General features: G+C 41.2%; 1 protein-coding gene across 1 annotated transcript in view; it reads right to left on the bottom strand.

Annotated features, from left to right (window-relative positions):
* Window positions 1–27,546, bottom strand: part of LOC120454328 (leucine-rich repeat-containing protein 4B) — a 97,210-nt gene that overhangs the window by 7,392 nt on the left and 62,272 nt on the right. The gene's annotated exons all lie outside the window — the stretch shown is intronic.

Below are 27,546 nucleotides of genomic sequence, written 5' to 3'. Positions count from 1 at the left end.
GGACGTGTTAATGGCAATTGGCAGGCAAATCAACACACTTAAAGAAGACCTTCTATGAGATTATCCTAAAATGTACCACTAACATGAATATGAATAAAACCTAACATCTCAAAACTACGCTCTTCATGGAAAAAGGAACTGCCTTGAAGAAAGCACTTTCCCAAATCCGCTAAGAGCAGATAGAAAATCCTCTCAGGCTTGTCACTTAATAATAAAATCACATTATGTGGCCGAAAACAAGGACCTTCGACCCAATTAACCATAAATTAAATTAACTAAAAACCCAAAGCGGCCGAAACAAGAAAATTCGCATAATATGGAGAAAAGCGAATAACAACTTGGCAGCCGCAATTGTCAAAGGTTTTCCACTTTGCCTTTCGGCTGCTTTTGTTTTTTCGCTTCCTCCCCCCGGCCCTTTATTTATATTTATTTTATGCACAAGAAAAGTTAAAAAGAATTGCACAATTTAATGGGCACGAAACGCGAGCAGCCGAGAAAAGCAGAAATTCCGAATCAAAGACACAGCCACACAAATGTTCATAGGCAATTCTCAACATTTTCTTTATTTGTTTATTATGCATGAATTGTAAATGTTGGGCCAAATTGCCGGGTCTTCAGACTCGCAGGGAGGGGAGGGGGATAGGGAGGGGGGTGGTGGAGGATGACGTAAAGTTTTGTGCTTGCAACAGCAACCGGAAGAATTCAATTGTGTGTCAGATACTTAGGATATTGGCGAGGGGTTTTTGGGGGGCCCATCATACGGCAAAAGGCAATCGTGAATATTAAAATTGGGGCGGGAAATCTCAGCTGAGAAACACATTATTTGCATGCCCCTACGCAAATTCGGATGATTATAGTTTTATTATTATAATTACTTACTATTGGCCAGAGTTGTAAACCATAGAACCAACATATAAATAAATACATTTTCATGTTGCTTTACTTCAAGATCACAACAAACAAGTTAAGCAAAGTAATGAGTATGAAAGCGCACCCATTTAAATAGCCAATGTTAAGTGACTTCCACTTTGAGGGTAGGGGAACTCAGCCCACAGAGTAAATTGCGTTATTAATTTTTCACGCACTATATGATTAACCAATTTCTTGGTTCATTTTCATACTTTCTGGGGTGGAGACGCCCGAAAATTCAGTAAAAGTTTCGCCGCGACTGGGGAAAATCGCAGGCAATTTCGATTCCCACGCGTGCACAGTTTACGCCTGCGAACTAATTGCAAATTAATGACTTTTGGCGAGCGCAGAACTACAAGATACATGCGTATATCTATAAGTATTTGCGCATCCCTAAGATACCATAGCCCTTGGCCTCCGGTTAATCAATCATTTCGTCTATTACATGCCTCAAGTAAGCAGCAAAAAACAAAAAAAAAAACTATATTGCTATCATATGTCTGTCAATTTGTAGTTAATTACTTGCGTTGTTCTTTTCGCAGCGATCTGCACTGGTTGAAAAGAGATGGCTATAGAGACGGGTGAAATTGCAGTTTTTGCACACACTCGCTATCTCTTTTTGGCCCACTTATCTCTTTGGGAATTGCATCTGTGTGTAGCGAGCTGATCGCGCGTGTGTAGTGGTGCGCCGTTGTATCAGTGTGCGAGCGAGCTTTTTGCACATTTTCGCAACAACAAGCGATTCTCATTGGATGCGCAAAAATGGCGATGGATCGAGAGCGAAAATATGCAAAATTGAACTCCACTGGCTAATACAAAGAAAACTTAATCTTATTAAATGACTAACAAATTTAATTTGAAAAACTTTAAATTCAATAATATTTTATTTTATAATTACACTTTAATCCTTATAAATATTTAAAGCCTTGTCAATGGCTAATAAAAATGGCTAGATCTCGTGATCCGCAGAAATTTACAACTTAATCGATTAAACAAATTAGTGCCTCATCCATTTGTATTTAAAAATCATTTATCAAATACTTTATTGAGATTTCAGTCGAGCAAACAGAAAACTAATATAAATCGCCGTAAAAAGAATGGAATATTTAATGGGGCGATCTCCAAAAACAAAACTAGATGTGCTTTATCAGATTAAAAAAAACTTAAACAAAACTTAAACCGAATTTCCCGCAATGCAAAAATAGTGTTGAACCCAAAATGAGAAAAAAAAACAAACACGTTTTCGACATTGTAGAAAAACAAAATCTTGGAATTTGTTGTTGTAGCTGCTTGTTGCTATTTTTGTTGCTTCTATTTTTTTGTTAATCTTTGTCGACGAGCCGCGTGGACATGAAATTTATGGGATGTCAAAGGGCCGTATAATCTGCTGGGGAGCGAGCGGGACAGGGTGCGTTGGTTTTTTGGCGCGTGCAACGAGAGCCGCACTCTTTCTCTTTCCACGCACTCGCTCGCCCTCTCCTGCTCCCACTCACGCACACGCATCCGCATCCACACGCACACGCACGCACTTTGCCGATTACCTCATCGCAGCGAATGTCAGCACAAAAGCACAAAGCAAAACAGCAACAGCAACAGCAACAGCAATAGCAACAGCAATAGCAACAGCAACAACAACAGCAATGGCAGCACAAAGCAGAATAGCAACAGCAGCAAAGCACTGGCTTGGAATGCGTGCGCATTAATTTTGGGCCAGGGGGTGGCGGGTGTGTGGGGTGCTTATGGTGGGGGGGGGTCTATGCTCAAAGGCCATGCTCACAGTGATGCCCATAATCATATGTACTAGCAAATTATCTTGTAATATTGATGCAAATGTGGAATTCAAGATTTAAATTTAAACAAAATTTGAACTATTTATTATGTTTAAAGAATGATTTTTTGAAATTGCATGGTTTTTAATATATTTTTTATGCAGCAAAAATGACCATTATCTCTCTTTTTTCTCCTTCTAACTTCTGACCAACAGCTTACATATTATTGCACATTATATTTGTATAGCCTGTAGAACTATGCGCTTCCTGCCCTACTTTTCGACCCTCGACTGTGCGTTCTGCCTGCTGCGATCTCCATGTGGCTGGCTTCTGCGTTTTCGCTTTGCTCTCTGGCTTTGTTGTAAGTTTGGCAGCTTGGCAGCTTGGAGGCTTGGAAGTTTGGAAGTTTGGAGCCCAAGAACTGGAACTGGTCCAGGCAGCCTTTGAATTAATGATCCATTGTTGTTGCCACCGCGGCTGCCAGTTGGCCATCGTTTTGTGCCAGTTCGCGATGTTTTCCCTGCTCTTTTGGATTCGGGTTCGGGTTTGGGTTATATGGGGTAGGTCATTCCGCCTGCCTTGTAAATGCCGGAAATGTAGCCAGTTGTTCTGCGACTACAGTTTTGTAATTTCAGTTGTGATTACAAGACAAGTTCCACAATTACATTCGCCTTTTGCCTGACCATTTTGCATTTTACTACTACTGCTACTACTGCTCGCTGTTTTCTGCGGTCAAATGGCAATTAATCAAAAACGCCGCAAGGCATAGAAAACCCATAAATCACGCACAAAAAAAAAAAAAGAAAAAGGGTGTGTGAGCCAGCTGCACTCCTTGACCAGCTTTCATCGGCTACTCATAACTTTTTTGGGTTTAATTCACGCGACGCGGAAAGTATAACATAATTACACTAATTTCCATTTCTAGGAAGGTGGCTTATGAAATGTGGAAAATTTGCGTAAAAACTATTGTAATAATAAATCAAACAAGTGGGGACAAATCGCATGCAAACGTATGTCGTCGTTTTTAAGTTGCTCTTTAATTCAAATTTTCAAGACAATTAATCAGTAATCGTAAGAACAAAATTCCAATGAAACATTAAAATAATTATGGGAACGTGCTTTATACATTGGACTCATTTGGAATGAAAATATAATTTTACTAAAATACAAAATTTCAAGGAAATCATTGCTTTAATCATTGATGACAAATTTCCAAAGTAACACTAACATGCGATAAATTTTTCTTGCTCAGTTGAATGTAGTGCATTGACGTAGTGAGTGTCGCAGTCGATATACCCACTTGAACCCTAGTAGTGCGTAAAAAATCTCTTAATTCACGAAATCATATATCAAGCATTCAGCAAAAGGTTTTCCTAGTACGTGCACATATGTGGCTGCGCCCACAAAACGGGAACAGAAACGAAACTATAATCAAAACCCCAAACAAAACCGAGACCAAGGCGGCGTATACGTAATATAATTCTTTGTCTAAGCACGCAGGTCACCTGCTGCTGCAGGACATTCGCCCACTCCTCCCACTTTCCACTTCTTGGCATTATTAGTTAATGGCCAAATGGCATTCAAAATCAAGGCACACATACGCCGTGTGGAACGCCGGCCAGCCCACGGAAAATTTCCTTTTAATTTTATTATTTTCACATCAGTTTTTTGTATGTGCCCCACCAAATGTAGTTAGTTTACGCCACCCTCCGTTTTTATTGCATTTTAATGGAAATTCTTTTGGGGGCAACGGCAACATGCATGGCATAATTCGCCATTCTTGTTGCCTCCTTCTGCGTTAATGCGCACAAGTGAAATAAAAATTCATTACAAGAATTAAATAATTTAATTATTGGCTGCGTTTTCGGGGTTTGGCCCGCGCCAATGGATGTTTTTATAGGAAAATTGCGTTTTCATTTACATTCATTTTTGTTGTCGTGCCTCATCGTTTTCGCTCAAAGGAGGTGTGGCATTGGGATAGTGGTCATTTTAGCTGATTGCCAGCTGGTAAAAAGTAGTGCCAATGACAAAAACAAAAGTATTTGGTGACACGTTATCGCAAAAGGCAATCGAAATTAGATTTTGATCGGTTTATTGATAAGATAAAGCTTTTAATTACTTGAAATAAGTTTTTAAGTTATAAGTTAACTTGAGAGATTTTAAGAAGCACTTTTGTTTTCAGTTATTCTAAATATATAAATTGCTATGTTGGTTCCTATTAATAGTTATTTTCCATCAGACTTTTATGGTTCCTTCGTTTGCTGTTTCCTAGAATATTTAACGATTATAACAGCCAACCTCCCCTACCAAATCTCGCTGAACAAAAATATAATAATAGTAAAGTTATGAAAAATGCGATATTTATGTCCCAGCTAGGAAACGAATTCATTCAAATTAGCCCAAAGATGGGCAGCCTCCCAAACAGAAAACAAGCAAATGATGTGAAAAACAAGCCACTGAAAGGGAAAGCCAGTGGCAGGCCATCCAATTCAGGCTGAAAAGCGAGCAGAAACCAATCCAATCAGAGGGAATAAATGTGCAAGTGAAGGAGAAAATCGCTGACTTTGGGGGGAAAGCCCCAGTAAAAGGAGCAGCAAGAGGAGCCGAGGAACTATCAGGCCTACAAAGCTATAGGAAGCTATAGGAAGCAGGAATCCTGGCGCCTACTGACGGCCCATAAAAATAACACAGCACAAATCTCATCTCTGTAGTTTATATACATTTCTGTGGGTTTTTTCTTTCTATTTCATGCGCTTGTTTTTAATCTTTGACTTGTTTTTCGCCTACTTTTCCGGGCCCCAGACAATGTTATTGCATTCTGGCGACGCTGCCAAGTTTCAGGCTCCGTGGTTTTGGGGGTTTAATGGTTAACTCACACATACTTCGATATGTATTTCTGTGTCTGTGGTGCACTGTGTCCTTTGACATTGCCCTCGACTTCTGTTTGTGACATTTGTGGGAGATTTCCTCTCAGCCGCCCGCTTTTGGGCCTGCCCCGTTGACGCCAGTTGGCCATTAAATTGATAAGCGAAAGGCCAAAACAACAAAAAATGTAGCGCAAGCAAGAACTTCTCCACGGCCAACTGCACAAGGGGTTCGTAAATGAAGGGGGGCTGAACGAGGGGTTCGATGCCAGTCGACTGATAGAGATACCAGTCTAGTTTTGGGGCAAGGCGAAGGAACTGCTCTTCAGAGGTAGAGCAAAGGGCAGCTGGAACTCAAGGGGGGTAAATAAGATGGGCCATAAAGCTGAGATACAGTTGAGTGCAAATGAAAGTCACACTGCTTTAAGTGGATTCTATAGTAAAGAAACACTCCACTTTCCTTATTGAATATATTTGTTAGAATTAAAGTTCATAAATACATCTTAAATCCTCAGCCAGGCGAACGCAATAAAACAATCAACTGAAATGAAGAGCCAACCTCTCCACTCGGCATATTTTTTAAAAGTTTCCACTCGGCGAGGGGACACTTCAAAAAACAACTTGCCAATAAATGTCAAAAATATAAAATGGCAATAAAACAAGGCTGTCAAAGGCAAAAGTTGAGCTGACAGTTCTCAGGGATCTCGGGTCCTCACAGAAGTCCTGGCACAAAGACATTAACATGTGGCCCACATTTCCCAGTGACCGCCAAAGGCAGGAAGCGAAAGTCAATGGCAAAATAAACCAGAGGGATACAAAGTCTTTATTTCAATTGGGGGCTGGGGGGAGTGGCGCAGTTATGGTTGCCAATACACTAAGTACTTTCAGGACCAACTTGGCCCCATTCTCGTGTCCATCGCCTCGCAAATTGTCGCCTTAATAATGCCAATGACAACTACAAACAGCGGGGGCATCGAATAGTAACTTATCCCCCCAAAAAAGAACAAAATGTCAGTTGATCAATAAGGATAATGAAATAGGACTTTGTTTTGGGATTCACTTTAAAGGAAGGGAAGAGGAGTTACACACAAGAGTCTTAGCTTTACAATGTTTCAATTTTGTTACAATGTTTGTTTTTTAATATAACAGCCAAATAAATTTGTAGAGCTCTTTAAATTTTTTTGAAATTTGCCAACAATTCAGTAGAGAACAAAAGTATCTGAGAGTGCAGTGTGCTTCGTCAAGTTGAACGAAACAGAAGCGTGCTGCGCATTCGTTGAGTTGGTTTGCAGCTTGAATAAGTTGCGAACGTTGGAAATTCGAAAATCTTCGGGCACAATTGTTATAAGCCCAAAAATTAAGATGGCAAATCGGCGGCCAATTGAAATGCGGAAATGGCGAGAGATTTATGTGCTGATGACTTTTGAGATTTTCTCAGGCCCAAAAGTTTGCAGCGCACAGTCATACGCAGCAGACTAGGTGCGTGTGTATATATATTTTGCTATATAATTACCGGTTATTGTGCGCTGAAGCTGCGACGACCTTACGCACAAAATGCGTGTTGTGTTAACCAAAAATACAACAATCATAAAGTCTTTTGGGCCCACAAAAAGCCAACTGATTTCGGGCCCCTCTCGCATAGGCAAACTCACTGACGCTTGGCAACACAAATGTTTGAGCGCAAAATGTATTTCTGGTTTTTTTTTTTGTTTTTTTTTTTGTCTTTTGGGGGCCTAAAACCCAAATCTCAGGTCGAACAAACAGCTGGAAGAGGAAGAGACTTTGGGCTCGAGGAGCAGCTGAAAAACCGCAAGCAGAATTTTATGCGCTCGGCAAAAGATTTCGATTTCGTTGTCCCCAGTCTTCAGTCTTCTGTTTACTGTCTTCTGTCTTCTGTCTTTAGTCTTCTCTCTACTGCCCCCTCGTCATTCGCGTTTCGCTTTTGCGCCTCATTTTCGTAGATCGCTCATAGGCCTCTAGTCGAAAAATTCGGCTTTGGGTGCCTCGCACATGAGCTTCTCAAAAAGTTTTATGAATATTAGAAAATATTTTTAGGAAAATAAGTGGATAGCTAATGGAGTTAAGAAAGTTTATAACATGTTGATAATATATAAATTAAATGAAAAATTGGATATTCAATACCTATAAAGGCTACTTGTAGATACAAAATGAAGAACTAGACTTTCAAAGATTTCTAATCCGATAGAACCAAATAATTATTACATAAATAATGATCTATATTTAATGTAAGATCATAGTAGGTAACACTTTCGCAGCGCATTGGTTTACTCATCTAGCCGCAACGCAAAGCTCCATCGACGCATAGGTTTTGGGGTCTGCTGTTGTTCGGCTGCGAAGTGTATCTGTGTGTGGGGCTGAGTATCTGTGTGAGTCGCGTCTATCTCAGTGTCGAGTGCACGGCTGTGTGTGTGCGTTGCTCATGTGCGTAACGCATTTTTCACTCGCCATGCCGCTCTAACGCATTTGGTTCGACAAAAAAGCTCGACAAAAAAAATACAAAAAAAAAAAAAAACGAGAAAACTTATGAACAGAAATTAACGAATCTTTAAATAAAAGAGCAACAACAAAACAACACCTACAACAAACATAAGTCAGCCCAACTCAAGGTTATGTTCAGGGCTATACGCATCGCTATATCGCATCGTCGAATGGATTTCAGTCGCCTTTTTTGTTTTTTTTCGTCGGCTGTCGGATTTTGTTTAGTGCGTTTACGCATTTTTCGTTGACTTTTGCTCACTCACACATATATGTATGTATGTATATATATGTATTTTTTTTGTGTAGTTTTTGCAGCTGCTAATCAAAATGCCTAATGCTCTTGGTTTTGCTGGCGACCGACTGTAATTTATAAATGCCCAAGCTGCTAGTTTTTTTGCTTGTGGCAGTTCGCAGCGATACGCATTATTTACGCAACTGATTTGTATTTGCACTGCAAACTATATACTTTGGCTGCCATTAACTATATGTATATACTTGAAACAACGCATATCGTATGATATTTTATATGTGCCTCATCCAATTAGCCATGTCATTAATATGTTCACTTTGGAAATATACATGCTGGGTTTAATTACGTTTTGAATTCTGGCTTTTAATTGGAATGGAAAACGGAAAATATGAGCACTCAGGTCGGGCGTTCAATTAAAATTCTAATTATCCAGTTAATAAGAGGTTGATCAAGTGCTGCGTATTATGAAATACAACTTTGAATAAGAATATTGATGAGAAATATTATTATTGTGACTAAGAGTAACTGTGGTACTAACTTTTCCAAAGATCCACTTCCCAAACTGCCATTTGTAATTGCAACTATATCTTACAAGCCTAATTAGGGATTTTCAAATCTTGTTTACTTGTAAATTCCCTTCCTCAATCATAAATCGTGTAATGAGATGCATGAGATCATAAAAGTCGGCCAAACAAAAGCGTCAGTTAATCGAATGGCGCATTAGCTGAAGTTCAGATACTGATATCTGAACACCTCAAAAATGAAATGGAAAACAACTCACGTGCATCGGGCATTCCAACGGTTTTTCAATGGCCCTGCATCGCCAGAGGTCACAAATCGAATCGAAAAGCCATCAAGAGGCCAATCGAATGGCAACCTTGAAAACAGCCGACAGGTTACAAGTTTACGGCTCAATTTAAATATTTTAACAGCTTCAAATCACTGCACGCCACGAATGTTGGTAACCAAACCATTTTAAAGGCGTTTCCCAGTCAGCTGTTTTGGCTCCCAAGGAAATTATGGGATATACTTTACTTTTCTCGCTAAAGACAGCTATTTATAATGGTTATGCATGTTGAGGAATAAATGAAGTCTTTGATTTCCAATTTACTGGTTGTGATCATAAACTCGGTAGCTAGTACATCTGTATCCATCGATCTTAGATACCGCTTAGATATGCATCTGATTTTGGGTTCTTCTGACCAAGATAGATTTCAGTTTGCCTTTTTTGGCCTTGGCAGGTCAAACGAAACGATTTCTTTGTGAGGCATTTTTCCAGCTGAAAACCCATCGAAAATTATTAAATATTGTGTTGATAATTTTTCAACGGCTCTAATCTCGCACAACAAAAGATCGTGTTTGAAAACGTGTTCGTTGCCGAGTGCGGAAATGAGTAGGTCCGAATTAAAAATAACACTCACACACACACACACACACAAATATGGTTTATTGAAGGGCTAAGGTCTCCAGCAACTACAACAACAAATTTTAATTGATATACGCATTGATAGCGTGGCTACAACAAAAACACAACGCACTGTCGATTGTTTCTGTTGATTTAATTTCGTTGTTGAATTTCCGCTGCGAAGGGCACTTTTATATGGCACTTGGTGAGCGCGAGCGAGAGGGCGCTATATAGATTGGGGGCCCTTAAGAAAAACGTGTGTGTGTGTGTGTCTTGGTGTGTGTGTGTTGGTGTTCAAGGTCACTTCGTTGTTGGCCCTCCGTTTTCTGGCTGCGTTTGCAGCAAACACAAAGACAACAAGCAAACTGAGCAAACTTGCAGCTCCAAACATCGATGAAGTCACTTTACAAATATATTTTCAATGCAAGGTCAGCTTTTATTTGGGTTTTTATGAGCCAAGAATCGTTATAAGATCATTAGATCGCTTGTAATCTTGATTAGCTATCATAAGCTATCATGATTTATCTCACTGCATACTCAAGATATTAAGATAGATACAGCATGATATATATATTTCCTAATTTGCCTTATCACCCCATTAAGTTACTCAGATTTCCCGGCGTTTTCTTTCCACTCGAGCTCTGAAAGGCAAACTTAGAAGCCCCAACTGAGAACGCGCCCTTTTCGCGACTCCATCAGCGATGTCAACTGTAAATCAAAAAGCCATAACTCAGCCAGACACTCGACCCGTAATTAGTGGGCCCGTAATTAAGCCGTAAACAAAAGCCAAAAGAGCAAGAGCGCCAAAACAATGCATTTTGGCCGGGCCAAGACACGAAGACCTCGGCCGCTGAAGGAATCTGCCCACGCACATGAATATAAATATGAGCATATATACCCCTACATTTGTCACCATTAAATGTCGCTGTCCAAAGCGAAGCTCAACAAATCAAAGTCGAAATGAAGTAGCCGCGAAACAGAAGCTCAAAAATGGGATTCATGTCTGTCTGTCGGGAGGGGGAAAAGTGGGAAAAGATGGAAAATCGCGTGCTCGTCACACCTACAAAAGTATGCAAAGCAAAAGGCAAGTGTGAATATGTAATTAAGTTTTATGAAAGACAGAGCCTTGTGTGTGTGTGTGTGTCTAATTCCACCCACACTTTGCTATCACATCTTGTGGGCTTCCCCTGCCCAAAAACCCTTTTCACTTCATTCCCAGATTTTGATTACCACTGACAAGTTTAAGTGCAGGTTGAATTAGAAAGATGTAACGCGTATCTACGCTTAAGCATCTATATTATACTGCAATATATATAAAATAAATAGGTATTTAATTTGAAAAAAATAGAAATAGTTTCCCTCTCCTTAAAAATATAAACAGCCAAGCAGCTTGACAAATTTTTTGATCTATGTCACACGCCTATTTCAAAATAAACGAATCTAGACCCCCAACAGACGAACACTATCCACCTTCTTCTAATATTTTGTCAGTTGTGTCAGCCACTTGGGCAGTTTCCTAAAAATAGCCATTAAAAAATATGCGGTGAAGTATTGCAAAATGAAAACGGAAAAAGCATTAATCAAAAACTAACCAACAGATTTGACAGCTGTCATTGGAGACACGCACTTGTGTCATCTTTTTCCAACACTTTTTTGTCATGCAGCTTACGCACTTTGCACACTCGAATTGAAAAAATGTCAAAAAATTACTCGGAAGTGGTAGAAAAATAGGAAATTAATTAGTCAGCGCATTTATTTTCTATTTTTTTAATGATTCTAGAACACATGCTTTTTTCTGTGAGTTGCAGCCCGATAATTGCGATAAGTGCTCGTCGAATTTATAACTCATATCCGATTTGCGCTTTCCGGCTTATCCAGATCCGTACGCAAAGCGCAGAAATGCCTGCGGATATATGTATATATATAAACTATATATATATTCATCATTACTTGTGCTTTGGCACCCCGCTGCGCTCCACTATCAAAAAAGCAGCGACGCACACGCGGATCATGGATCACACGCACTCTGGCCTCGCAGAAGTTCCAAGGTTGGGGGGTTACTGACTTTGAGAATGCGATAGAGGCAATTTCATTTGTTGTTGTCTACATTTGTGTTTGAGTATTAGTTGCTGTCAGCAGCAGCAGCAGCAACAGCAGCAGCAGCAAATGAAATAACAACAATTTAATTGAGCCTTTTCGCATTTTCGATTCTTCACTCGCAGTGCGTGAAGAGAGCAGGCGAAAGAAATAGCAATAAAAAATAAAAACATCCAAATGTCATAGAGCAGCAAAAAGATACGGGAAACGCCAGAGAATATGCCAAAATGGGGGGTAACTACAAAAATCGTAGGCACACAAAGTGGACTGCTCGAATCTGAAGTACCATAGATATGGGCTTATATGTATGTATGTAATGGTAAAGAAAATCTATATTTATGTGGGTTAAGTGTTGGAATGTCTTATCTTTCCCATCAAATCATGACCATTGCCAATGGTAAATAGAATTCCAGTAGCTAAAAATCACAGCAACTCTCCATGGCGCGGGATTACAGGGTATGCAGAATCTGCCGCAAATAATAATGACAGGTAGTTTGTCTATGAGTTTTTTCGAAAGTGTGTGTGAGTGTGTGTGTGGGACGCTGCAGGTAGCAGATATTGCTTTGTTCCCCCCAACAGTTGTTGTTGTTTACTGGAATAATTCTCGTTGCCCTCCCTTCACACGCACTTTCGTAAACAACTTGGGAGCCAAATATCAGCTATTGCTTTTCTCGCTTAGTGCAAAATGGTCGCCGGACTCCAAACTCCATATATGTACGTACATACGTGCAAGGGAGTGAAAAATGAAGGGGGACTTTAATTTCGGTTTTTTTTTTTTTTTTTGCTGAGCATCATGTGACTGTGATGAATGCGTGCTGCTTAAAATGAATCGCAGTGAGCTCATTTCCAAAACAAATTGCGCTGTTCTATGCGTTTAGCATGAACTATTCCCGGAAAGATGGGTTCAAAGTGATTAAAATTTAACTCTAGTAAAGTCAATGGGTTGCATTGCTTGCGATACATCGCTGTTACACATGGCGTATGAGCGATGTCGCAAAAGGAGTGGCATCGGTATCACGCATACGACAGGTTGAACGGCATGTTTATTTATGGGCCAATACAGTGATAATAATAGTGCTCTTACCCAATTATTTGTAAATTTTATAATATCGTACAGACGAACTTACAGAGGAAGAAAATTACCCATACGCCGCGTTGGCTGCACACACAAATTAGCAAAGTAATGCGGCCAGAAAGCGAACCACTTGGCCAAATGTCAAGCGCTGACTGCTCGAGTGCCGAAAATTTCGCCACGAGGTTATTGCACTTTCTAATGCTCGCCGAAATCCAACAATAAAGCATAGAACCATCGGGAAAAAAACGCAAAAAAAACAAGCGGCAAAAAATGAGGAGGAGAAAAAAGTCAGTAGGCGACGCAGCGCAATTAAGCGCGGCAAAAGTTCTGCCTCAGTGTTGGTGCAAAATGTATGAAAAAAATTCCACCCATGATCAGCATAAATACGCAACACGCGCACGCACACAGTCACACGGACACGCAGCCACACGAAAAGCAATAAATAAAAGCAGCAAAAGCGCAACGAAAACGCACGAAAGCCGAAGTGTTCTTGCTTACTGCCGAACACGCCTTCGGCAAATTCTAGCTCTTCGCCTCTGTGTGCGTGAGTGTGCGTGAGTGTGCGTGAGTGTGCGTGAGTGTGCGTTAGTGTGCGTGAGTGGTTCATTGGCTTTCGTGGTGTGCGGAATTTGTTTTTCTAAATTTGATGATGCAATACACGCATTTTGCCGACGCCATGCCGCCAGCAACAAAGTGGCGCGCACAGTGGAGCTCCGCTAGAGCGAACCAGCGGTACTCGCTTATCGTAGTCTGCTTATGTGGATACGATGGATAGATATATAATACTATGACCGTTTGAATTGAATACTTTTTATTCACCCTTTATGTACATTATTTGTTAACTTTAAGTTTTTTGGGTTCGTTCCTTATAGTTTAGTCTGTAATTTACTTGATGTATGCCTTTACATCGCCATTCACACACACCTTCAACTTTTGTATATCCCCCAAAACTCGTTCATCGCCTTCAGTTCTGCTGCCTTCTGCACTTTGGCTTCTGTGACTTTTGTCTTCTAGCCTCCGAAACTCAAGTTCAAAATGGGCGAGAAGTGTATTTGATTACACTGGGAAAATGTGGGGGTGGCTAGCATGAATAATTGCCGCGATGGCCAGCGAACGCACTAGAAACGCTGGCGATTCATCAAAGTCCGAGCTGAACAAGTTTTTTGCATTTGAAAGACGCACAATAAAGTAGAGAAATTTTGAAGGCAGTGGAATGGATGGAATGGGTTGAAAGACAGAATGAACTTGGTTGTAGTTCTTAGGCCATCAATATCAGATTCTTAGGAAAAATCAAAAACTTTAGATATAATCAGTAAAATAGCGCAGCTAAAATTATTTAAAACATAATCAGTAAAATAGCGCAGCTAAAATTATTTAAAATATAATCAGTAAAATAGCGCAGCTAAAATGATTTAAAATATAAACAGTAAAATAGCAAAACTAAAATGATATAAAATATAAATAGTAACATAACGAAGCTAGGTCACTACTTAATTAAAAACCATCAGCAGCTAATAGACCTCCTTAGTGTGATTTATTAATTAAACCATATATCAAAATATTTTCGTATTAAAAACTAATTTCCACATAGACTTTCGCCATTAATGTAGATCGAAAATGATTTAATGCGCGACCAGTTTCCACCCGTGACCTTGGGGAATCATGGAGGCCCCCCCCCAGTTCCCATTTCCATGTTGAGGTAGCGATAGAAAGAAAGAGTGCGATAGAGTGGGGTTAATAAGGGGGGGATGAGGCGGGGCGAAGGGGAGTGTGTAGAAATAGAAAACAACTTTTACTCAGGTTCTTTGTTATGATTAGCCATTCGCGACGTACGCACATAAATTCTAATTTTACTTTTCGCACGCACACAAAACGGCGGCGAATACGAAAAAGATCTATAGTTGTGTTTATATCTAACTGAATTAGTTGCTCCTGTGATCGCCCATGATAAAGTAAAGCATGATCCATGAACCATTTTGCAGCAATTCAATGATTTATAGAGTAGTAGTTTTAAGGTGCCACTTATTAATTGAAATTTATTGTCTCCCACGCTCGTGTCAAAATACTAATTTATGTTGATCGTGCTATTTGCTGTGTCAGCAGTCAATGCACTCTGACCAAAGTAGCGCCAAAAAAAAAAAAGGAAAAAAAAACACGGCAATAATAAATCGGCGCTGGAAAAGATAATACTCAGCGCGAAATTCGCGAAAGCAGAGCCCCAAATTACCGCATCGTGCATAGGAAAGTTCATTGACTTCTCCCGCCATTCAGCACATGTGTGTGCACAAGTCTGAGTGTTCATATCTCTCTATCTCACTCTCTCTATCTATATATATATATTATATATATGTACCCACATGTACGAATATATAGTTATTTTCGCCGTGGGTTCGCCAACTTTGTTGCTGGCCTGCAGCAATCGGCATTAGAGCACTTCCTTTCCAAATGCCAGATAGTTAACACTTAAGTTGGCCTATTTTATAGGAAATATTATTCCCAACTAGATATTAAAGATATATCCTTAACATAAATTCGGCTTTTCGCATTAAATATATTTAAGCTCTCTTACATACTGTTCTGCTGTGCTAATGGTATTTAAAAAGTTCTTGCAACACTCGGCGTTCAACAGGCATTCAATTAATGCCTCTCATTATGCAGATAGATTCATTCGCCGGCTATTAGCAAGGCATAAATTTCAATTTGTGTGCGACGCCCACAAAAACAATAAGAAAAACAATCAAGTTGTGGCCGCAGATGACTTCACGCACATTTATGCAAAACACTTTTTTCCCGCCTCAAAACGTTAAAAACATCGTAAATGGAAACAAGTTTCTCTCCTTTGAATTAAAATCAAAAGTGCTTGAACTTTAAGTAATAAGTTCTGCCCTACAACTTTTACTTTCCCAACAAATAAACCATATATTTCCATATAGTTTCCATTAATATTTTCCCCTACACTGCACACAAATCGAACTAATTTGCATATAGCTAAATGGTTCTATTGGAACCGTAGGCCTAGGCCAAGAAGACGAGTTCGGGTCTCAAAATGCGATAACCTTGAAAACTACAGCCGATCATTCCACTCTATGCATACCAACTACAATGGGGGCCTTTTGGAGCCTCGAGACTCGAAAGTGCGTGAAGTTCGGATAAACTTTGCGGCTGCGTTCGGTTCTTGGGGCTGTTGGGCAATTAATTAACCAACAGCTTTTTACGCTGCCAAATTGACAGGCAGCGAATCGAAAAAGTGCGGTTTATAGGAAGTCTCAGATGCGTGGGCAACGCCATTTTCTCAATTTCTGCTGTTCTTGAGTGGCAAAGCTAGAAAACCTGAAAAAATTGAACGCAATTCTAAATTAATTAATATTTCTGGCAGTGAAGCAAATGAATATGGCGCTGCCTCAGTGACTAGATCATTAGCAGCATTATTGAAATCAGCATTAAAATGTTAAAAAAATATATTCACTATATGTAAGTTTAGTTCTAGTTTAAGATTTGAGTTTTAAAATTTTACATTAAGGATTTTTTTTGGATTTTTCATAGTTTTGTGCATTGCTTTATTGACATTTTCAATTTTTTTCATAAACTTGAAGGTGAATGATTGCCAAATGAGAAACCAGAATCTTTGGCTGCTGTTGGGGCTTGAAAACGCAGAAGAATGGGTATTGCAAAGCATCCGCAGCCAGTAAAAAAACAGTGGGGGGATGAGGGTGGGGGGATCGGGAAACGGGGACTGGTGAATGGGGCAGCACAGGTCCAAGAATAAACGCACAAACAACAGAGCCCACAAGAATGACTTTAAAACCAAAAGAATAACAAGCAAAAGCCAAACGAAGCGATTCCGAAGCCAAGCCAAAGTTTTTCTAGCAATTCTTAGCTGGTTTCTTCTTGCTCCCCCCTCCCCTCGACTTCTCTTCCCCTCGCTTACCATTCTCTATTCTTGCTGCTCTGTGCGTGGTCTCCATCGTTTTCTGTCTTCCATCCTCCATCCTCATCCTCCATCAACTTGCAAGCGATGACTCTTCTTTATAATCAACCAACAGAAAAGCAGGCAGCACATCAACGCACTGGAAAAAAAAATCATACGCAGTGTGGACTTGCCAAAATAAATCATACGCCATGTGTTGCAGGTAAAGCTAAGAAACTAAAGGCATACAAATACAATTATAATTTAAGAAATTCGTTAAGCCTTATGAATTAAGTATTTTTTATAGTTATACCTTGCTTTTATGGATGAATTTGTTTTTTGATTCTTGCTGTGCATTTGGCACTGCTCACATGCGTGTGGGCACTGTTGTTGTTGATTCAATCCCAATCACACGCTCCCCAGCACACACACACCACTGCAAACGCACCGCAACACATACACTCACACACACACACACACTGAGGAACAGCAGTTCCTGTTCTCTTGATTTTTGCAAGTTGCCTCTGCCGACGTTCTCTTTATTTTCACTTTGACTATTCTTTCTAGTTTCACCTTGAAAAGTTCATTCACGCCAAACGCAACGTCCCAAGTCCAAAAAAACTTGCACAAAAATAACATAATTTATTTGGACGCAGAATTCTCGCCGGACTTTGTTGTTGTTTTCTCCTATTCTTTTTTTTTTTTGGGGCCTCGCAGTTTTCGGGGTGCACGCAAAAAAAGTAAGAAACGCTCACACACGCACATCAGATGGTGCGAGAGAGAGAGAGAGAGGGATGGTCGCGGCAGAAAGAGATGGGGGATGGCTGGATGGTCAACATTTCCAATGCAAATATATACGCATTTTTTGTGCGGCCATTCCGTTTGACTATTTATGGCCGCTTTTTATTTTTTATTCGCCCTGCGGCAGAGTTGGAGCTCCAAGAACCCAGAATCGGGCTAGTAGAAACACTTTCGGTTCTCGGAATCAGTTTTAGCTCGATTCTAGTAAGCTTCTCTGTGGCCAACTAGTGCCGACTTCTAGATTTATGGCCAACACTTGAACAAACAGTAGTTTGCTGTAAGATCTGTGCTAGTTAATGAGGCATATTAAATATGGGCACCTTTCAGGTGTGTTCTCAACTCAAATCTTGTACATCTGGCATCTTTGGGATGCAGAAGAATCTCTCTAGGAATAAAATAGTACAAATAGTATATATTATGAGTCACCCCAATCAAAGTCGCGTATTCCCCTTTTCCAAACGGGGGCAACTACCGAGCATAAATCATTCGCAACTATTTCGCAGCAGCAACGCGATTGATTACGACCCAGAATGGGGGAAAAACAATAACAAATTCGCCAACACCCCCACACACACACACACACACACACATGGGCAGCCAAACAATAACAAACTATCAGCGTTCGCGAAATAGAAATGCGAAAAAGCGCAAATTAGCAGCAACAACAAATTGTGCGAGTGTTCAAAACAAATGGCAAAATTCGGTGAAGTTCAAGGTATGTGCCATTAAACCGAAAACAACCAAAAACAAAAAAAAAGCCAGCCAGAGAACTACGAAAGAATTGAGCTCTAACTATTGTTGGCAGGCAGAAAGAACTATTCATGTGTATAATGCTAGATAAGAACACGCACACATATTTCGGCAAGTGTAGAGAGGGTGGCAGTAGATTACAGAGCCATTGATAGGTGCCAGTGATCTATAAACAATGCTATACTATATCATACAAATAGTTTTAAAAGTGACCAAATTTTACAAATATATAGAGGTTTTCTTATATCCCAAATGAGCAACATGTTGTAAGTCTCACTTTTCTCAGTGTAGAGAGTGGCGATCGAAGCTTTGGCTCCCCACAGAAGTTCCCTAGTAAAAACAAGTCACTCTATAAGAAACGAATCTTATCTGGCGATCGTGCGTTCCATTTCGCTTACAACTACAACGATTTCGTATTTCTCGGGCAAACGCATGTGTGTCCATGTGTGCACAAATGTGTGTGTTCTCATAGTTTGTTTAGCTTTTATACTATTCTTGTTATTTATTATTTTTTTTTTTTTTTTGGGCTGGCTGGCGAAGCGTGTGGCTGATTCTATATACATAATCTGTGATGATAATTATGTTAGTCTAGGTCTGGCCAGCGACCAACTATGCGTATGCTAGTTGGCGAATGTCATCCGCTGGGTATTTTTATCTAGTTTTTTGGTGTTGTTGTTTCTGGCCGGCGTTGCTTTGACATATATTAACCACTTTTTTATGGGCTGAGTAGGCAGAGACACACGACAGACAGTCGGGCAGATAGCGATAAATTGAGGGTAATTGTATGCAATTAGAGGTTAGTTGTTTGTAGGCCTAAAATGTGTGTATGTAAGCGCTGGATAACACAATCATTGATGACTTTTTGTAAAATTTTGAAAAAAATATATAATGATATTATTTTAGTTCTGCACTCATGGCAATCAACAATACATTATTTTGAATTTTAATGAATATATACACTTTAATAATGCAATAATTGTAACAGCTCTTCAAGTGAAAGATTCAGATTCTTCGTTGAGTTTCGCCGATCCAAAAAGTATGCTACAATTTTTTACGCACACCAAGCAGTTTGATTACACTGACCTACAAGCAATTAAAACTTATTTTTAAAAACAAAGTATCCGTATTTAATCTAATACCTAATAAAGCTTTTAGTTTAAACGCACACATCGAGTAGCACGTAATTATCCTTTCATTTTGCAGAACGTATACAAATAAAACTTTTTGCCGCCCTATATAAAAACAAATTATAAACAGACCGGACCCATTATTATTCACCTACTTTGGGCCACACACACTAACAGACACACACACACACACGCACTCGCACACAGAGATGAAAAGATGGGCAAAAAGGCTTGACCTGAATTTGCTTATCGGGCAACAGCATCCGAATGACTTAAATATCTCATTTAACGCCAGACCAACTACGATGGGATTTTTGGGGGTTTGCCCCCAATGCACGCACACCCATATTTACAACTAAATATAATAAATTTCAACATGTTTATCCTCTTTATTTCGAGCGCTTTTTTCACCCACACACACAGACACACGCGTGTTTGGTCCTTTATCCCAATTTTGCGCCAGGATAAGAGCGTCTTCTTTTCGCTGTATGTATGTGTGTGTGCGAAGTGTGTCAGAAAGTTTTTCCATGGCTTTTACTTTCACTACTTTCCAGTTGGAGTTGTGTGTGCAACTGGGCTATGGATTTTCCCTTATTTCGCTATTTTTCTCTAAGGGTTGGCTCCCCCCTCCCCCCTCACAATTGTGGTTGTAGCTGTCGTGCTTGTAATGCCACAAATTAACGATGTATGTAATTAATATCTCGAATTGGCTCGCAATTTGCTAAAAATTTGTCATATTTGTTGCACGACAGTTTTATGTGTTTTCGACCGAGGTTAGCAAGTTGTTGGGGCTGTGATTTCACTTGGGCATTTGGGGCGTGATTCGAACTTTTGGGATTAGAGATTATCGCATATGGGAAATCGCTTCTTAATTAATTAGAAAATATAACATGTTGCCAAGCGGTGTTAAAGGAGTTATATATAGATAGGTAAAGATTCATTAGATATGCACCACAACTTGTTTATAAAATAATTTGTGCCTATTTAAAGCCATTTCCCTCGAAATTCGATTGGGAAATATGTAAAGCTATTCCACTTTGATTCCGGATTGCTGCCACTGTCAATTTCAGGAATTCTTGGGAAGTCAAAGTCGCAGTAAGCCACTAAAAACTTATCGCGCATACATAAATATATAAATTTTAATTAGAGCTCGCGCACACAGAGGCAGCTGGAAAATGGAAAATGGGAAATGGGCAGGAGATACTTTGCCTTACTGCGACCTTAATTAATTTTTGGCCCAGTGACATTGTTGTAGTGCAAACGACGAGGAGGAGGAGGGGCGGGAAATTGATTTTCCTTATTGCGAGTATATACCGCGAAGGCGGAGAACGAAAACAAAAGTGAAAGTAAAAGTGAAAGTGCAAGAGCGCAGCGCGCAAAAGTATCTGCGAGATACGAGAAGCTGGGGGATGAAAGGGAGTCGCGTGGCTGCTGCTGCTTTTCAAGTGGCGTGGGTAGTTGTTGTCAAAGTAACGAGTGGGCTGTCAGGCTGTCAGGACTCGGGAATCTGCCTGCTTTCTCCACTTTCTCCACCTTCTCCACTGCCCAACTTTCTCATCCTGGCGAGAACGCCTACCACTCGGCGCGCCGCTGCTGGCAGAAGTAAGTAAACTAAAAAGACAAAGGCCTCGCCTAAAAGTGTGCTACACATAAAGAAAATAGGGGGTGGTGGGGCGGCCCCATGAGTGGGTGGTATATAAAGAAGCTGCCACTGCCATGTCTTCGGCTGTTGCTGCCACTTTTCCTGCTTTTCTTGCTGCTGCTGCGTCTTCATCGTTGCTTGCTGCTGCTGCGAAGTTGTTGCACGTTGCCGGGGCAACACGGACTTTCGGCCACGAGTCCGCCCCCCAATGATGCAAAAACAACAGCAGCTCAGCCAGCCAGCCAGCAGCAACAATGGTCGATTTTCGGGCATTTTCGGGTTGCTACTTGCCACACGCAACTTCTGCCGCTTCCCTTTGCCATTTTCCGAGCCCCATCCAAAGTTTTGTTGGAAAATTCGAATGTCAGTTGTAATAGCTTCGGCATATAAATCAATAAAATGATTGTACGCACCTTTGGGGCCCTTGCCCTTCTGCTTTCACCCGCCGCCTGCCCTGGCCACGCCCCTTCCCACCTACTTTCTCCCCTTTCCCCCATCGCAGCCTCGTCCTCGTCGCTTGGCTTCCTTGCAGCTTCTGCTGCTCCTGGCAGTCGCTTCGCTGTGCTTGTGTGTGTGCGCTGTGTGTGTGTGCGTTGTTATTGCAACGTTGTTGCCGAAAATATTCACAAAAAGGGGTGGCACTGCGAGGGTTGCTTGGTGAGTTGTGGGATTTGCTTTGCCTGTTGTTTGACTTCATATGGTTTGCCTAGCTAAGGGATAACTTAACATCGAGTAAGCTTCTATAGTTTGACATGTTTTACTATAGACAGTTTCCAGAACTTCAGTGACAGCCCTCGCTTGGCGACTGTGAGTTTCAGGTGCGCCTGCTTGTTGCTATTTCTGCTGCTCCTGCCTCTGCCCCTGCTCCTTGCCAGAAAATCCACCTCCGCCCGGGCCATTTTGCTGACTGTTGATGATGATAATGGGCCTTCCCCTATATATACACACATACACACACTTTTTCTTATTTTGCTTGGATCCCTGGGAGGGGCGGGCGTTCGCTGGTGGGCGTGCCCCATCCTGTCCGTTGCGTACGACGTAAAAATTTTTACGCATTTTTGATTTATGGGCCCAGCACAAATAAATTGTCGACGTTGTCAACTGTGTATTGAAAATGCATTGGGCGCCAAACGGGGAAAAGTTGCCCAAAAAGCGAAAAGGAGCTGGAAAATGAGAGGCTCCAAGCCAGCGATTCGCTTCGGCAATCTGGGCAGTAATGTTAATGATTATGGTCGGGAATCGAGGTAACAGCTGTAAAGTTGTTGCCGAAATATTAAACCAGCAATGGGAGTGGGGCGCCTTTGGACTGCGGCACCTGTGGTTCACATATGCAGCGAACCGGAGTTCCAAAAGGACGACTTGGATGCGAAAGAGGAGTGCTCACTGGCTGTTTTGGCCATTAAAAGTTTTTACAATGCAGACACACGCACTTGGTTGGAGCACAAAAAAAAGAAAAAAAATGGGCAAAACTTGGGAGGGGAAGGGAAAAGGTTGTGGGGCACTTTTCACAACACAACGGCTACTTGGCCGTAGCTCACTTTTTGCTCTTTTTCCGTAGGCTTCGTTCGGTTGGCAGGGCCAACAGTGCGCATACTTGATGGGCCTCAGCCATCGTACTTCCCCTGCCACATTCTTTTTTTTTTTGGGATCTCCTCCTCCTTCTCCTCCTCGGTGATGGAAGACCACAACACATGCGAACTAAAGTTGCTCCTGGCCGAAGGTTTGGGGCGCCCCTTCCGTTGGCTTCTTCGCTTGGTAACAAGTGGGACACGTCGAGTGGCCCTTGAGCTTGGCTTCGCTGCCTTGGAACAAGTTTAAACTGGAGGCGAGTGGCATAAGCTACTTAAATTTGTCTGCCAATGGGCGTGTGTTGCGCGGAAATGGCCACTGGCAGTTTAGGGGATTTTAGAGAAATATTGGCTGCAAATGCAAGCCTATAACTCTTAGTGGGCAGCAAAACACTTCTTGCTGAAAGTCGACGTCAAGTTGGGCATCTTCATATTAATCTTTAGGCTTCTCAAGCTTAAAAGTTCTTAATTTGTATTTAAGGGGAAGCAATGAATGTATCTTATAATAATCCGTAATCCAGGCAAGACTTTATTAAAGTTACATTGAAGTCGTCTCTCATCCAACTAACGAGCCATTCACTGCGGCCTGCATGTATAGCCAACCCAGCTAGCTCCAACTTCCCCAACCCCTCACACACACACGCGCATCCCCATGAGGGTGTCACACACACACACACACACACACATGGAGAGACACTCGAAAAAAAAGGAGGACGGACGGACGACGGCTGACGTTGCTGTGACAGCAAAGATAACGCAATAACAACAGCAGCAATGCCAATGCATGTGGCAAGCAAATGACCAGCAGCAGGACTTCCCCCCCTCATCACACACACACAAGCACATATATATACACACGCACGCACACACACACACAGGAACACAGGCAGGACGACCCGCTGAGCATGTGATCTATGCCTATCTGATGTATTTTAATGGTGCTCACATATATTTTTCATTATTGCCCTGGCTGCCTGTTGACCAGCAGGCAAACGCCGTGTGCCAAACGGAAATGTATCGACTGAAAAGTTACCCCTTCTGGGAATATAACATAAATTGTAATTTAACGCAAAAGTAATTAAAATGTAGAAGGGAAATAAAACTAAATGGTTGCTAGTGCTGCGTTCGTTTTGATGGGCTCCAAAAGTTCAGGCGTAGTAACTACAACTTTGTGTTTAGCTCCAACTCTGACTTGCACCCACTCCTTTCACATTACGTATACGCAGTGTCTGTTTTCCCCGTCCTGCAGCAAGGACCAACAATTTATTTGTATACACCAGAGGCCGCGACTTTTTCCAGCTGCCAAGTGGATGTGGATGCAACGCGTTGGGGCCGCCGGCAAGCTGCCACCCGCACCCGAATCCTGACCCAGTCCCAGTTCCCAGTTCGAGTCCTGGCTTCCTAGCCTCTCGTCCTTTTTCCTGCCCCATTCCTTTCGGCTTTCCTTTTTTCCCGTTCTTTAGCTGGTCGTGCTGCGGCATTTTGCGTGATGATATGCGCTGGAGTTTGGGTTAAAACTCATATGGGCAATGTGCGAGGGCTGATATTTTTTATGGCCCGTTGAGATTGCAATTTGGAAATCGATAAATTGCAATTAATTTAATGGTCACAGCGACAAGCCACCAAAAAAAGCTAAGAGACATTGCGGATATTAAATAAATCATGTATGCTGCAGTGGAATGTTGTCCGCTTTTGGTCTGCAAAGTGATGGATAATCAAAATGAATTAAATTCAAAATTCTTACCTTGCAAAGAAAGCTATTGAAAGCAGGACATCCACCTGAGTTACCACAAAAATGTGGTTGTCATAGAGAGTGCTCTGAATGGGAGGAAGATGAAACAGCTGAGAACTAATCAAAGAAGGCAAAAAGCAAGCTTGTGAAATTAATTGAAATATATAAAATCCCAACTTAATCTGTAATGCAACTCAAGGCTGGAGGCCGTCAAGTTTTAATTAAAATTTCGCTGTGACCGTGAACATATTTCCCAAATGCAGCAATGAAAAAACACTTTCCACATTCCTTATTATAGAAAATTTACGCTGTCGCTGGGTATTTGCATAATTTCCACCACCCAACCACCCACTCAGCAACTCACCCACTGAAAGACGAAACCAGATCGACTGGGATTGCTGATTAGCAGTCCCCAAACACCACCAACCCCCCTCCCTCAATTTTCCACCCCCTTTCGCTTTCCACCTTGGTAACTGCGGTCCAGCCGGCCAGCATTTAATTACCTTGGAGAAAAAACGTGGAAACCGAGCTTCGTCGTGGTTCAGGTGAGGTGAGGGGAAAAAGGAAAAGCGGGAAAAACGAAACAGCGGCAACAAAGGCATAACCTAATTTTCTCGAGTTTCCCAAGCAACGAGTGGCCAGGAGTTTTGCCACCGCCTCGGAATTCCAGATTTGGAGCTCTGGTCGCTGGCCAAATCTGTGGAACAGTGTGCTCTGGGGTGCTGAAAATGCAAATGCACCCAATGAATATTCAACAGGAGCCGTTGGACTGTGTTTTCTGAAAAGAAATCAAACAAAAAGTGATTGAAGGCAGTGGGCATTGAATTGAAACAAAGGGAGGACTAGGAGAGTGATCATGGAACAATACAAATCAGTGGAAGTGGATAAAAAATAAGTTTAAAATCAATTCATTTGAAGAACAAATCAATGCGGCGAAATATAAAAATCATAAAGACATTATCCTATTCAGATTCAAGTTTTAATATAAATAATAATATTTAATATAAAATATAAGAGTAGAAAACAACAGGGAAGCATCTATAACCCTTGACCTTCTTTACGGGCTCACCCACACTCCCAACAGCAGACGCACACACTCAAGTTCACAGTATGTGTGTGTACAACACAACAACACAACGAACAACAAAGAACAACGACGGCAAACAACGAAATAGAAACAAAGGCTACAAACAATGATTTTCATGGTACGTAAAATTAATTAGGGCACTGAGACAAAAATCCTCAAATTTCAATTGAGCCGCAGCCCATTGTCAATGGGCAGTGTGAGCGAGAGCGAGAGGGAGAGAGAGTGAAGAAAGAGATGGGGCTATGCACTGAAAACAAGGCGGCGCAACTAAAAATACCAAGGATTCAAGTGGGAGGGGGAGGTGGATGGGGATGAGTGGGCGGGGCAAGGAGCTGCTGGGAAACATAATTACTCTGCAGCTGTGTGAGTGGCGATGCTGCTGTGCGTGTGCGTGTGCGTAGGCTGAGCAGCCTGCACTGAGAGAAAAAGTATGCGTAAATAACTAAAGTCCTTGCCTGTCATTTTACTCTGTTAGTTTATAATTTTATGGGTTTTTTGTGGTATAATCCTTCATTGATTGTATAGTATCATATAGTATAAATTGTATCGTATTTAAAAGTATTATAAGGTATTTCTCTAAGTGCACGTTCTTGTCAATGCAAGCCGGCTCCTTGTGTTTCCTGTCTTCCCTTTGCTGCGATTATATAAGCCCAAGGAACTTGTACATGCCACTGGGATTTTCTATGTGTTTGTGCGTCTGCAGTTGTGTTGGTGTTTGTTATCAGCACAAGAGCAATTACAGCAGCAGCAGCAGCAACAACAACAAGAACAACAACCTGAGTCGCAGCATCAAAGCTCGAGGGAAAAGCGAAAGGAAAAGCGAAGACTGCGGCAAACTCGCACAGCGTTTTCAGCTAATATATAATTACAAATACATTTAATCCTGACGGTTTTTTAATTGTCCTCGATTTTGCAGATGGAAGATGGAACGCAGAAGGGTTGAGATCAAAAGGGAGAGGGGGGAGTGCGCTGTGATTGACATTTTACGTGAAAGTGAAAGTGGAAAGTCAGGAAAAGCTGAGCTGTCGGCTTGTCAGTTCTCAGAAAGGGGTATCAAGGGATGCTGGAGGCGAAATGCATTAGTTCTACAAGTGCGAGCATTTAATTAATTAAAATTATAGGAACTTTAGTTTACTGAGCTAAGCATTTAGTGTAAAAAGAACTTCTATTAAATAAGCTAGAGATATTGCTGCCCAAAAACTATTTTAATAATAAGTATGGCATAAAGATATAAAGAATTCCTCATAGGAAATTAAACTACTATATATATCTTTCAGTAAATATTTAGGCACTTTCAAGCAAACTTCGAAATCACTTTATTTTGGATCACATCTATTTAGTAGACCTCCAGCAGCTCAGTTAGCATTAAAGCCTTAAAATTGCAATTAATTTTCGAGTTAACCAAGCCTACAACTCATTCCGCTTGGCCGCAAGGAAGGCACTTTATTAGAAAACCGTAGAAACTGTTTGCAAAAAAGCAAAGATGTGATGCTAGAGAGGAAACGGAAGTAGATGCGGAAGCACTGACAACATAAAACCTCAAACCTCAAAGAGAATTTTCAGCGCTTCTCGGAGACCAGAAAAAGATGTATAAAAAAAAGAAGGCTCCGGCCGCAACTCGGAAAATTTAACCTTCCAAACATCTGCCCCCCCAAAAAACTTTAAACTAACGCAAAAGAAAACACACACCAGCACACACTCACAACTATGCACTGCGGGAAAAGCCTGTAGAGATGAGGAAAACGCAGGGAAGAAGCAGCAGGCGACCCACATTGAAAGAGGCGAAAAACAGCCGCAGGCGAGAAATGCCAACAATAAGAAAGCCGTGGGCCGGGGAAAATGTTTTCGCTTTTCTTGCATTTCCAGCAGCGGAAACAACAAAGACGCCCAACTACGCACTTTGCTCAATAGCTGGCCTGCAACACGAAGAAGAACAAGAAAAAGGGAAAGAAAATGGAAAAAGAAAAAGAAAAGAAAAGTAAAAGTGGGTGTAGGCAGTTGGCAGTTGGAGGGCCAAGTAACCCAAAATTCTATGTACCACAACTCCTGCTCCCTGAGCTATGT

The sequence above is a fragment of the Drosophila santomea genome, chromosome 2L, assembly GCF_016746245.2.
Source record: "Drosophila santomea strain STO CAGO 1482 chromosome 2L, Prin_Dsan_1.1, whole genome shotgun sequence".
Lineage (NCBI taxonomy): Eukaryota > Metazoa > Arthropoda > Insecta > Diptera > Drosophilidae > Drosophila > Drosophila santomea.
Note: the sequence above shows the minus strand (reverse complement) of the source record. Positions and strands in the feature narration are given on the sequence as shown.